Source organism: Stegostoma tigrinum, unplaced genomic scaffold (assembly GCF_030684315.1).
Source record: "Stegostoma tigrinum isolate sSteTig4 unplaced genomic scaffold, sSteTig4.hap1 scaffold_100, whole genome shotgun sequence".
NCBI lineage: Eukaryota > Metazoa > Chordata > Chondrichthyes > Orectolobiformes > Stegostomatidae > Stegostoma > Stegostoma tigrinum.
The window spans coordinates 822,253-836,181 of record NW_026728052.1 but is presented as its reverse complement, the minus strand read 5'-3'; the positions used below and the strand labels follow the sequence as shown (position 1 = coordinate 836,181).

General features: G+C 44.3%; 1 protein-coding gene across 8 annotated transcripts in view; it reads right to left on the bottom strand.

The window, feature by feature from the left end:
* Window positions 1-13,929, bottom strand: part of LOC132207557 (utrophin-like) — a 204,141-nt gene that overhangs the window by 93,150 nt on the left and 97,062 nt on the right. For all 8 annotated transcript variants that reach the window (XR_009443535.1, XR_009443532.1, XR_009443530.1 and 5 more), the window contains one exon: window positions 6,720-6,988. The gene's annotated coding sequence lies outside the window, so the exon portion shown is untranslated. The remainder of the gene's footprint in view (window positions 1-6,719; window positions 6,989-13,929) is intronic.

The following is a 13,929-nucleotide window of genomic DNA, read 5'->3' as shown; positions in this document are numbered from 1 at the left end:
AGAGAGGTTGACTGAGCTCGGTCTCTTTTCATTGGAGAAAAGGAGGAGGAGAGGGGACCTAATTGAGGTATACAAGATAATGAGAGGCATAGATAGAGTTGATAGCCAGAGACTATTTCCCAGGGCAGAAATGGCTAGCACGAGGGGTCATAGTTTTAAGCTGGTTGGTGGAAAGTATAGAGGGGATGTCAGAGGCAGGTTCTTTACGCAGAGAGTTGTGAGAGCATGGAATGCGTTGCCAGCAGCAGTTGTGGAAGCAAGGTCATTGGGGTCATTTAAGAGACTGCTGGACATGTATATGGTCACAGAAATTTGAGGGTGCATACATGAGGATCAATGGTCGGCACAACATTGTGGGCTGAAGGGCCTGTTCTGTGCTGTACTGTTCTATGTTCTATGTTCTATGTTCTACAACGGGGTGGCCTGTTCTTGAATCCATAGTATTTATGTAGCCGATCTTGTTCAGTTTCTGGTTAATAGTAACACCTCTGATGTTGACAGTGGGGGATGCAGCGATGGTAACAGCAATAAATATCAAGAGATGATGGCTAAATTCTCCCTTGTTGGAGATGGCCATTGCTTGGCACTTGTGTGGTGCAAATATTACCGAGCACTTATCAGCCTAAGCCTGGATAATATACTGGTCTTGCTGCATTTAAACATGGACTGCTTTATTATCTAAGGAGATGGTAATGGTACTGAACATTGTGGAGTCATCAGTGAACATCCCCACTTCTGACTTTATAGAGAGAAGCTGAAGCAGCACAGATGTTTGGGCCTTGGATGCTGCCCTGACGAACGCTGAAAGAGATGTTCTGGAGGTGAAATGACTATGTCTAACAATCACAAACGTTTTCCTTTGTGCTTGGTATGACTCCAATTAACAAAGACCTTTTCCCTGCCTTACAAGAATCTAAGTCCACCTTAAAATATTCAATGACCCCAACTCTGTCATCTTATGAGGCAGCTAGTTCCAATGTCATACAACTATCAGAGAAAAAATGCTCTGCTCATCTGTCCTGAAGTGGCAAGTCCAAATTTTGCATAAGTGTCCCGAGTTCAGCGCTCGCCAAAGTATAGGAAAAATCTTTCTACATATTCCTCATGAAGACCATTCGGAATCATATATACTTCAAGGAAATCACCTCCTTACTCTTCTCAACCTCAGCAAAAACAAGCCCAGTCTATCTAAGACAACAAAGTGTGGAGCTGGATGAACACAGCAGTCCAAGCAGCATCCCTGGAGCACAAAAGCTGATGTTTCGGGTCTAGACCCTTCAGCCTCTCTGATGAAGGGTCGAGGCCCGAAACGTGAGATTTTGTGCTCCTAAGATGCTGCTTGGCCTGCTGTGTTCATCCAGCTCGACATATTGTTATCTCGCATTCTCCAGCATCTGCAGTTACCATTATCTCTCCAAAATAAAGGCTGATGTCTTTCAAAACCCAATGTCAGATTTTGCAGACAGTCCTTACCATGGAAAAATACTAAATATGTATAAAGAAGAAAACTGGAGGTGAAACCATTCAAACAATTTTCATTGGCACAACAAATGTTCAAACTGTAAAAGCAGGTTAAGCACCTGTATATGAGGAAACTGTACTCTAACTTTGACCAGACACTTAGAGCTAACAAATGCGACAAATATCCATTTCTTTCTGGATTACCAATTTTGCTGTTGGGAAAATAGGCCTAGACTTAGCAATGTAAATTCAAACAAGATAGCAACCTCTCAGATCTCAACACTCACAGTCGTAGAGTTCTGTTTTCACAGGTTGGAGTATAATAGCATCAAGTACAATACACCAAATCTTCTTAGGTACCTTTTCCTTCCATAAAACTGTTTTTAGTCGATGCGCACAGAATTCATTTTATACACGTTGAAAAGTTCAAGAGGCCAGTTCCAGCACTTGGACTTGCATCTTCTTCATCATCACAACAGAACAAAATAAAGACCCACTCTTTCGAAGTCACGTTTTCCATTTTTAGTGACAAGGTGAAGTGCAAGAACTGCTCACTTGATGTTAAAATCTCTTAACTATGTACCTATATATTTCAATTCTGTGAAATATGTGGAATGAGTTCGAGAAAAGGATTAATTTTGTTGCTCTGGGAGAGAGCTGGTACAGATAAAATAGGTTGAATGGCCTCCTCCCATGCTAAAAATGTCCATAACTATTCTTGGCCGTGCTAAATTAAAGTGGGCATCCTTTCATTATGACTGTGAGACGCAGCATGTTACGATAGATGGCACAATGGAGAAATCCTTTGTTATTAATGAATTTGTCGGCACTAGGCATCCTTCCGAAGTCAAATGTTTGACATGTACCTGTTGCACTGACTTGGTTCCAAACACTTATAATGTGGAGGTGCTGGTGTTGGACTAGGATAGACAAAGTCAGAAGCCACATGGCATCAGGTTATAATCTGACAGGTTTATTTGAAATCACACAAGATTTGAAGTGCAGTCCCTTCATCACATGCGGTCAGAGAGGAAAACACACAGACACACAATTTATAAGCAGAGAGATCAAAAGATCATACAACTGGTGTGAGTGGAGTGTCAGATAATAAGTCTTCATCCAGGACGTTTGTTTATTTGCAGATATTTTGTTGAAGAAGCACACAACTTGCAGTTACAGTCAGTGTGGTATCTTATAAATTCTTGCTTTTGAAATAAAGTTTAAAACTCTACGACAGATTCTGAACACAAGCCTCTAAACTACAAGTCAGAGTCTGACCTGAGATGTCACCTTGTACATTCCTGTTGCGCTGCCTGATTATCATGACAACACAGCACTGACATTGACTTTATAAACACTCTCCTTGCCTTTAACACTCTTGGTCGCCTGGAAAGAGTTATTATCTGACACTCCACTCAGGCCAATTCTATGATCTTTTGATCTCTCTGCTTATAAGCTGTGTGTCTGTGTGGTCACCTCACGAACTGCACCTGATGAAGGGGCTGAACTCCAATAGCTTGTGTGAATTGAAATGAACCTGTTGGACTATAAGCTGGTGTCATGTGACTTCTGACTTCACACAGTTGTAGGATATGTTTTCAATCCTACCATGACTTGACAATAAGCCAACTTCTTAAAATTTATAAAATGAGAAGTATGTCTAACCTTGAGCCTTTAAAAAAGGAAATATTACAACCATAGTATTCCCCATGGTAGGCTCATTCAGAAGGTCAGGAGGAATGGGATACAAGGGAACTTAGCTGCTGGGATACAGAATTGGCTGGCCAACAGAAGACAGCGAGTGGTAGTAGAAGGAAAATATTCTGCCTGGAAGTCAGTCGTGAGTGGGGTTCCACAGGGCTCTGTCCTTGGGCCTCTACTGTTTGTAATTTTTATTAATGACTTGGATGAGGGGATTGAAGGATGGGTCAGCAAGTTTGCAGACGACACAAAGGTCGGAGGTGTCGTTGACAGTATTGAGGGCTGTTGTAGGCTGCAGCGGGACATTGACAGGATGCAGAGATGGGCTGAGAGGTGGCAGATGGAGTTCAACCTGGATAAATGCGAGGTGATGCATTTTGGAAGGTTGAATTTGAAAGCTGAGTACAGGATTAAGGATAGGATTCTTGGCAGAGTGGAGGAACAGAGGGATCTTGGTGTGCAGATACAGAGATCCCTTAAAACGGCCGCCCAAGTGGACAGGGTTGTTAAGAAAGCATATGGTGTTTTGGCTTTCATTAACAGGGGGATTGAGTTTAAGAGTCGTGAGATCTTGTTGCAGCTCTGTAAAACTTTGGTTAGACCGCACTTGGAATAGTGCATCCAGTTCTGGTCGCCCTATTATAGGAAAGATGTGGATGCTTTGGAGAGGGTTCCGAGGAGGTTTACCAGGGTCCTGGCTGGACTGGAGGGCTTATCTTATGAAGAGAGGTTGACTGAGCTCGGTCTCTTTTCATTGGAGAAAAGGAGGAGGAGAGGGGACCTAATTGAGGTATACAAGATAATGAGAGGCATAGATAGAGTTGATAGCCAGAGACTATTTCCCAGGGCAGAAATGGCTAGCACGAGGGGTCATAGTTTTAAGCTGGTTGGTGGAAAGTATAGAGGGGATGTCAGAGGCGGGTTCTTTACACAGAGAGTTGTGAGAGCATGGAATGCGTTGCCAGCAGCAGTTGTGGAAGCAAGGTCATTGGGGTCATTTAAGAGACTGCTGGACATGCATATGGTCACAGAAATGTGAGGGTGCATACATGAGGATCAATGGTCGGCACAACATTGTGGGCTGAAGGGCCTGTGCTGTGCTGTGCTGTACTGTTCTATGTTCTATGTTCATTGTACAGTCTGGCAGTAAAGACAGAACGAATGATTTAATCGACTGTGTTTGACACCTCACAATTAATCCCCCTGATGGAAGAAAGGTTGGCTGTGTTCTCTTTCTTCAGGAACATCCAGCTAATACCACCTTACTACTGCTTGTTTTATTCATCTGGTGTTCCATCTAATTCCTTTCAGTCTTGGTCAAACCTTCATGTAATTTATTTAAATTTTCAATAAAATAAATTTAACTTTATATTCCACAATTTTAACATTTCCTTTGAAGGTTTGAATGGTTCACTTAGTACACTGCACATGTTGTGTTCATAATTGGAGAAGATGGTGGAAAAATCAAGATATATTGACAAGTAAACAAATGGCTAACTTCTGCTTTCTTGTCAGTAAAGCCTTTTGAACAGAACATAAAGTTGCGCAACTACGTAGAGATAACAATTTAAAAGTGGGAAGACCACTGTTTGTGGTCCCCACACCAATCTCTATTCACTTCCTACGGACTGCATTACTCCTCCTTGGCAACAATGTTATGTTACACTTGTCTCAGCACAACCTTGGCATCTTGTTTATCCCACGATGAACGTCCGACCACACATTCATGCAATCCCTAAAGCTGTCTCTTTACATCTTTTTAATACTGCCTACCTGTCTCTTGTCTTGACTCATTAGCAGTGAAACCTTCATCTGGAACTACTTCACTTCTGGACCTGACAACTCCAATGCATTGCCTGTTTGAGTCCCACATTTGCCCATTGAAAGCTTGATGTCGTCTAAATCTCCACTGCCCGAGTCTCATCTTGAACCAAATCCTATTCTCTGTACTTTCTACCTGACTGATAGTATTAACAGTAATTTTATTAAATTCTCATTTTTGTTTCCAAATCGTTCCTTGGCTCTGCCAATCGCTATTTTCGTAATCTCCACCAGTCCAACCATAATTCAGGATATCTGCACTCGTCTAATTATGTCCTCTTGCCCACTCTTGATTTCAAACGGCCCACTACTGGTTGCCAAACATTTAATTGTGTAGGCTTCAAACCCAAGAAGAGACTTCCTACACCTTCAGCGAGCAAACTCACATCCAGAACCTCAACCTGAGCAACAAATCTTCGCAAAACTCACTAACTTCCGACACCTCTTAGCCTCTGTACATTTCCTCTTTTAAGGCACTTTTTAAAAGAATCCTCTTTGATCAAGCTCTTGATCATCAGAACTAACAACTTAATAAGGCTCAGTTGTATTCTGGGATCGTTAATACTCCTTTCAGATGTCTTCAAAGTTTCTCTCCAATAAAGAGATTACATAAGTGGTTGAAGTCATTGCCAAGCAGAGGGGGACGAATTGGGGAGTTATTTCAAAGAGCTATGATATGCCAGGAGACCTCCTTCCACACGCCAACTCTGATTCTACAAAAGCAAAAATGAGTTTCAGACTTGGGAAGATGCTTCAAAAATGTCACAAGTAACCAGCTTTTGGGCAGAGTCGAGCTGCTGAGATGATAGACCAGGATTTAGGGGTACCAGTAGTGATAATATGCTGAACACAATCAAATTTTGAGGTTGTAGAATGATGCGGTCTTCAGCATTTTTGACACTTTGACCATTTTCCTTCCTTTCCACAGAACAAGTCAAATAGCAGCAGCACAATGTTGCATGGCCGCTCAAGCCTGCTCCACCGTTGATGATGATTGTGGCTGGTCGTCCACATCAATTAAACTATTGCTCATATCTCATCCGCTTTTCAAAACATCGATTTATTCACGTGTAGCATCCCTCTCGCTAACTTCATGAGAATTCATTCCAATCACTGAACTCCTAACGCTGACCCACCCCAGGTCAAAAAATTCAGCTGAGATCAGGAACTGATCTCGCCTGTATGGCTGAGCTGGCTTTTAAAAAGTTTGCCAGTGAGATAGTCCCAGTGAGAAACATTCATTCAAAAAAATAGAATTGCATGGATTGCTCTCCAATCCTAAACTCTATTCAAATTCAGTTGGCTGAACGGTTGGTTTGTGATGCAGAGTGATGCCCTGCAGAGAGGGCTCAATTGCCACACCAGTGACCTTACCACAAAGGGTCTTCGCCTCAACCGCTCTACTTGCCTGAGGCATGGTGATCTTCAGGTTAAATCATAACCAGTTGTGTCTCTCTAAGGAGTGGCCAAATGGCGTGGTAAGGCTTTACCTTTAATCCTGATAACATGGCAACAAGCAGATAACTCAGCTGATGTCACTGACTAATAGAATCCTCAATTATACTAATATTACCGATGTGATATCATCAGAAGGCATGCTCAACTAAGTTTTAATTTGCAAATTAAGTTAACAACCATTCAATCAATATTACTTCACTACTCATATTACTGATCGTCTCGATACAACATTGTGGTTACATCTGTTCATAAGTGAAGTGTAATGTAATTGCACTTACTGTGGTTTTATCAATGTGATCCTGCAATGAGTCAATAAGCAGTTCACCCACAGGTTGTCAATCAGTGCGGACCCCTTCAGCTGTTATCACATGAGCCTCAAGATCATCCAGAGCTTTCTGCAGTTCTTGAAGTTTCTCCAACACCTTTTCCACCTGTTTCTGCCAGTTGCTCGCATGGGTTTTCAATTGCTCCCAAGTTTCTTTCACTTCTATTGACTGTTTGCGGACAGCTTTGGCAATTCTCTGGGCTCTCTCTTCCGGGGTAGGTTCTGGAAATATGAAGCGCAAATAATTTATCAACTATTCATGACTTTGATCTATAGAACTTAAGTGTTCTTTCTAAACCCCTTTCCTCTAAAAGGTCTCTCTGGACTTTCTCCTGAAATTGGGAATAGAAAGTATAAGACTAAAGATTTTATGACAGGCACATCAATGATAAATTCTCTAATTAGCTAGCAGGTCGCGGAGCCATTAACAGGGAATCACGGAGAGCCAATGCCAAGCCGAATAAAATTCTGCAGATATTTGAAATTTATGACTCCCAAGGAAACTTTAAAAAAGGAGAAGGATTCGAGTGACTAAATGGGTAAAATTCTCAACAAAAGATACGAACAATCCTTTCAGGATCTCTTTCGTAGCTATGAAACAAACATCCAACATAAACCAACTTTCATCTTTCAGGGCTGGCAAGTTAGAATGATAAACCCAAAGTCTACCCTGCATAGTTCTCTCTAGAACTCACTTAATGAGGTTCTTAAGAGATATAGACACAACAAAGTGTGCAGCTGGATGAACACAGCAGGCCAAGCAGCATCTTAGGTGCACAAAGGCTGACATGTTGGACCGAGACCTTTCATCAGAAAAGGGGGAGGGGAGAGGGTTCTGAAATAAATAGGGAGAGGAGGGAGGTGGATCGAAGATAGATAGAGGAGAAGATAGGTGGAGAGGAGACAGACAAGTTAAAGAGGTGGGGATGGAGCCAGCAGAGGTGAGTGTAGGTGGGGAGGTAGGGAGGGGAGAGGTCAGTCCGGGGAGGACGAACAGGTCTCCGGGGCGGGAAGAGGTTAGGAAGTAGGAGATGGGGGTGGGGCTTGAGGTGGCAGGGTGGGCTGGTTTTGGGATGCGGGAGGGGGAGGGGAGATTTCAAAGCTTGTGAAGTCGACATTGATTCCACGGAGACGCAGGGTTCCCAAGCGCAATACGAGGTGCTGCTCCTGCAACCTTCAGGTGGCATCGTTGTGGCACTGCAGGAGGCCCAGGATGGACATCCTATCTGAGGATTGGGAGAGTCAAAACAGTTCACGACTGGGAGGTGCAGTTCTTTAGTGCATTGAGCATAGGTGATTTGCAAAGCAGTCCCCAAACCTCCATTTGGTTTTCCCGATGTAGAGGGGGCCACAAAGGGATCAGCGGATACAGTATACCACATTAGCAGATGTGCAGGTAAACATCTGTTTGATGTGGAAATTCTTCCTGGGGTCTGGGATGGGGGTGAGGGGGGAGGTATTGGGACAAGTGAATTTTAAACATTATGATGACAATATTTGTGGATATATAGGGAAAAGTGCTGGGTGTAGGGGGTGCTGGAGGCGAGTGTGGAGCGGATAAGGGAGTCACCTAAGTGTGGAGGGAAAAATGTCTTTGGTGTGGGGTCGGATTGCAGATGGCAGAAGTGTGAGCGGACGATGCATGGAATCCGGAGGTTGGTGTGGTGGTAGGTGAGGGTGAGGAGGACACTGTTTTGGTAGTTATTATGGGGAGCGGGTATGAGGGATGAGTTGTGGGAAATGCGGGTGACACGGTTGAGGGCGTTTTTGACTATTGAGGAGGGGGATGTTGTGGTTCTTGAACAACCCTCAACAATTTCTCTTTCAATTCCTCCCACTTCCTACAGACAAAGCGGGTGGCCAGTGTACCCACCTGGGCCCAAGCTATGCCTGCCGCTTTGTAGGTTACATGGAACGCTCCCTCTTCCGTACCTACACTGGCCCTCAACCCCACGTCTTCCTCCGTTACATTGATGACTGTATCGGCACTGCCTCGTGCTCCCACAAGGGGCTCTAACATCCACTTCAGCAACACCTTCCTCCCGAACTTTAAGTTCACCTGGACAATCTCTGATACCTCTCTCTCCTTCCTGGACCTCTCTATTTCCAACCACCAAGAAACAAATATCCATTTCAAGTCCACCAACTCCCACCAAATTCCCGCAACAATTCATCCACTTTCCCCATTCCTTTGACTCTGCATCTGCTCCCAGGATGAGGTATTCTACTCTCGTATATCTCAGATGTCCTCATTTTTCAAGGACCACAACTTCCCCCGCTCAGTGGTTGATAACGCCCTCGACCGTGTCTCCAGCATTTCCTGCAACAAATCCGTCTCACCCCACCCCACAACAACAACCAAAACAAAGTCTTCCTCGTCCTCACGTACCACCCCACCAACCTCCGGATCCAACGCATCAGTTCCTTCGAAACTTTGATATTCTCTGGGAGGCTACGGAGGAGGTGGTGGAGCCTTTGGCCTTCATCTTTGAGTCCTCATTGTCTACAGGTTTAGTACCAGAGGAATGGAAGGTTGCAAATGTTGTGCCTTTGTTCAAGAAGGGCAGTAGAGATGACCCAGGTAATTATAAACCATTGAGCATTACATCTGTTGTCGGAAATGTTTTGGAAAGGGTTATAAGAGATAGGTATTATAATCATCGAGCAAGCACCAATTTGATTGGAGATAGTCAACATGGATTTGTCAAGGGCAAGTCATGTCTCACAAACCTCACTGAGTCATTTTAGAAGCTGACGAAGCATGTGGATGAGGGTCGGGCAGTTGACGTGGTGGACATGGACTTCAGTAAAGCCTTTGATAAGGTTCTACATGGTAGGCTACTGGAGAAAACATGGAGACATGGGATTGAGGGAGATTTAGCAGGTTGGATTAGAAACTGGCTTTCAGTAAGAAGGCAACCAGTCGTGGTTGATGGAAAATATTCAGCCTGGAGTCTGATTACTAGTGGTGTGTCTCAAGGATCTGTTTTGGGACCACTGCTGTTTGTCATTTTCACAAATGACTTGGACGGAGGCATTGGTAGATGGGTTACTAAGTTTGCAGATGACACTAAAGTCGGTGGAGTGGTGGACAATGTGGAAGAATGTTGCAGGTTGCATGGAAACTTGGATGAACTGCAGAATTGGGCTGAAAGGTGGCAAATGGAGTACAATGTGGATAAATGTGAGGTGATTCACTTTGGGAGGAATAATAGGAAGGCAGAATATTGGGTCAATGGAAAGATTCTTGGTAGTGTTGCTGTGCAGAGGGATCTTGGTGTTCATGTACGTAGATCCCTGAAAATTGCCACCCAGTTTGATCGTGCTGTTAAGGCGGCTTACGATGTATTAGGTTTTATTGGTCGAGGGATTGAGTTCCAGAGCCGTGATGTCATGCTGCATCTGTCCAAAAAGCTAGTGCGGTCTCACTTGGAATACTGTGTACAGTTCTGGTCACCCCATTCCAGGAAGGATGTGGAAACATTGGAAAGGTGCAGAGGAGATTTACCAGGATGTTGCCTGGTCTGGAGTGAAGGACTTCTGAAGAAAGGCTGAGGGACTTGGGTCTGTTCTCGTTGGAGAGAAGATGGTTCAGAGGGGATTGAATAGAGACATACAAGATGATCAGTGGATTAGATAGGGTGGACAGTGAGGGTCTTTATCCGAGGATGATGATGTCAGCTTGTATGAGGGGGCACAGCTAAACATTGAGGGGTGATAGATTTGAGATAGATGTCAGAGGCAGGTTCTTTACTCAGAGTGGTAAGGACGTGGAACCCCCTGCCTGCCAATGTAGTTAGCTCAGCCACATTAGGGGCATTTAAACAGTCCTTGGATATGGATGATAATGGGATCATGTAGGGGGATGGGCTTAGATTTGTTCACCGGTCCGCCCAGATTGTTGCAATGGGCAAAAAAGCACACCATTGTCTCTACTTCCCAGGAGGCTAAGGTAATTCTGTGCGTCCACAAGGACAACTTTCACTGATGTACCACAGAAAGCATCCTATCTGGATGCATATCACAGCACGGTTCCTTCAGCTAAACAATCACAAGTTATTATGGCTCCTGCCTTTCTTCTTCAAGGCAGAATTGGTTCTGCTTTGTCATAACTATATTGGGAGAAAATCCATGCTCAGTGCAAGTTAATTCTTCCAACAATTGAGATACCATGGAATACTGAGCAATGAGTTGGTGTGAGAGAGAGAGAGAGAGAGAGAGACAAAGACAGAGAGGTTGGTCGGGGGGGGGGGGTGGAGGGAGACAGGGACAGAGAGAGAGATGGGCGATGAGGGAGAGAGAGAGACAGTCAGACAGACAGAATGGGCGACAGAATGTGAGCGTGTGAGTGCCTGCATCAGACAGTGTGAGAGATGTTGCTGAGGTGGAGATAGTTGAGAGTGACGATCACCAACGATCTCTCCTGGTCCACCCAGATCGTTGCAATGAGTGAAAACAGCACACCAATGCCTCTATTTCCCCAACAGCAGCTTCTTCACCGCTGCTATTGGACATCTGACAAAGGAAGTCAGGAAATGTATCAAAGAAAAAGAGACAGCCTATAAAATGGCCAAGAGCACTGGGAAATCAGAAGATTGGGAAGGCCACAAAAACAGACAGAGGATCACAAAGAGAGCAATCAGGAAGCAGAAGATCATATATGAAGGTAGGCAAGCTAGTAATATTAGAAATGACAGTCAAAGCTTTTTTCAATACGTAAGAAGCAAACGAGAGGCAAAAGATGATATTGGGCTGCTCCAGATTGATTCTGGAAGGCTATTGATGGGAGAAAAGGAAATAGCTGAAGACCTTAATAAGTACTTTGCGTCAGTCTTCACAATGGAAGACATGAGTAGTATGCCAACAATTAGGGAGAGCCGGGGGCAGAGTTGAGTACAGTAGGCATTACAAAAGAGCAAGTGCTAGAAGAGCTCAAGGGTCTAAAAACTGATAAATCTCCTGGCCCCGATGGGCTACATCCTAGAGTTCGGTGGGAGGTGGCTGAGGAAATCGCAGAGGCTTTGGTCGTGATCTTTCAAAAGTCACTGGAGTCAGGGAAAGTCCCAGATGATTGGAAAATTTCTGTTGTAACTCCCTTGTTTAAGAAAGGATCAAGGCAAAAGATGGAAAATTACAGGCCGATTAGCCTAATCTCGGTTGTTGGTAAAATTCTAGAATCCATTGTCAAGGATGAGATTTCTAAATTCCTGGAAGTGCAGGGTCAGATTAAAACAAGTCAGCATGGATTTAGTCAGGGGAGGTCATGCCTATTCGAATTCTTTGAAGAGGTGACAAGTATGTTAGACCAGGGAAACTCAGTAAATGTTGTCCATCTAGACTTCCAAAAGGCCTTTGATACAGTGCCTCACGGGAGGCTGCTGAGCAAGGTGAGGGCCCATGGTGTTCGAGGTGAGGTACTGGGTTGGATTGAGGATTGGCTGTCTGACAAAAGGCAGAGAGTTGGGATAAAAGGCTCTTTTTCGGAATGGCAACCGGTGACGAGTGCTATCCCGCAGGGTTCAGTTTTGGGGCCACAGCTGTTCGCCTTATATGTTACTGATCTGGATGAAGGGACTGGGGGCATTCTGGCGAAGTTTGCCGAAGATACGAAGATAGGTGGACAGACAGGTCCTACTGAGGAGGTGGGGAAGCTGCAGAAAGATGTAGACAGTTTAGGAGAGTGGTCCACGAAATGGCTGATGAAATTCAATGTGAGTAAATGTGAGGTTTTGCACTTTGGTAAAAAGAATACAGGCATGGACTATTTTCTAAATGGTGAGAAAATTTGCAAATCAGAAGTGCAAAGGGATCTGGGAGTGTTGGTCCAGGATTCTCTACAAGTTAACTTGAAGGTCGAGTCCGTAATTAAGAAAGCGAATGTAATGTTGGCGTTTATCTCAAGAGAGTTGGAATATAAAAGCAGCCATGTGCTTCTGAGGCTTTATAAGGCTCTAGTTAGGCCCCATTTAGAAAACTGTGTCCAATTTTGAGCACAACACCTCAGGAAGGACATACTAGCCCTGGAGCGTGTCCAGCGGAGGTTCACACGGATGATCCCTGGAATGCTAGGTTTAATGTATGATGAACGGCTAAGGATCCTGGGATTGTCCTCATTAGAGTTCAGAAGGTTGAGGGACGATCTAATAGAAACTTACAAGATAATGTATGGTTTAGAAGGGGTGGACGCTCGGAAGTTGTTTCCGTTAGGCGGGGAGACTAGGACACGTGGGCACAGCCTTAAAATTAGAGGGGGTAAATTTAAAACTGAAATGAGACGACATTTCTTCAGCCAGAGAGTGGTGGGCTTGTGGAATTCATTGCCGCAGAGTGCAGTGGAGGCCGGGACGTGAGATGCCTTCAAGGCAGAGATCAACAAATTCTTGATCTCAAAAGGAATCAAGGGCTATAGGGAGAGTGCAGCGAAGTGGTGTTGAAATGCCCATCAGGCATGATTTAAATGGTGGAGTGGACCGGATGGGCCGAATGGCCTTACTTCCACTCCTCTGTCTTAAGGTCTTATGGACAGGTACATGGATGGGCAGGGAGCAAATGGACACAGACCCTTAGAAAATAGGTGACAGGTTAGACAGAGGATCTCGATCGGCGCAGGCTTGGAGGGCCGAAGGGCCTGTTCCTGTGCTGTAATTTTCTTTCTTCTCTTTATTTGTACTCTTGCCTCTCTCTTACCTTTATAGCTGAAAAAAAACTCCTGCAATTTTTTTTTAATATTACCCTCATTAATATTGCCCTCATATTTCATCATCTTCCCCCTTATTGCCTTTTTAGTTGTCCTCTGCTAGTTTTCGAAAGGCTTCCCAATCCTCTGGCTTCCCACTCACCTACACCACATTTTATCCTTTTTCTTTTGCTTTCATCCTGTCCCTGACTTATCTTGTTAGTCGTGGTTGCTGATCTTTTCCTGATCTCAACTCCACTCTCCTGCCAGCTCCCCATGGCCCTTGATCCCTATTTTTCATCAGAAACATATTTATTTCTTTCCTGGATCGGTCGATTGGTGCTGCCTCCATTGCATTCAGAGGCAATGAATTCCACAGATTCACAACCCTCTCCTCATCTCCATTTTGAACATTCCATCTCTCACTCAACAGCCACAGCTTCTTGTTTGAGACTGTTCCACAATGCAGAACATGTGCTCAATGCCC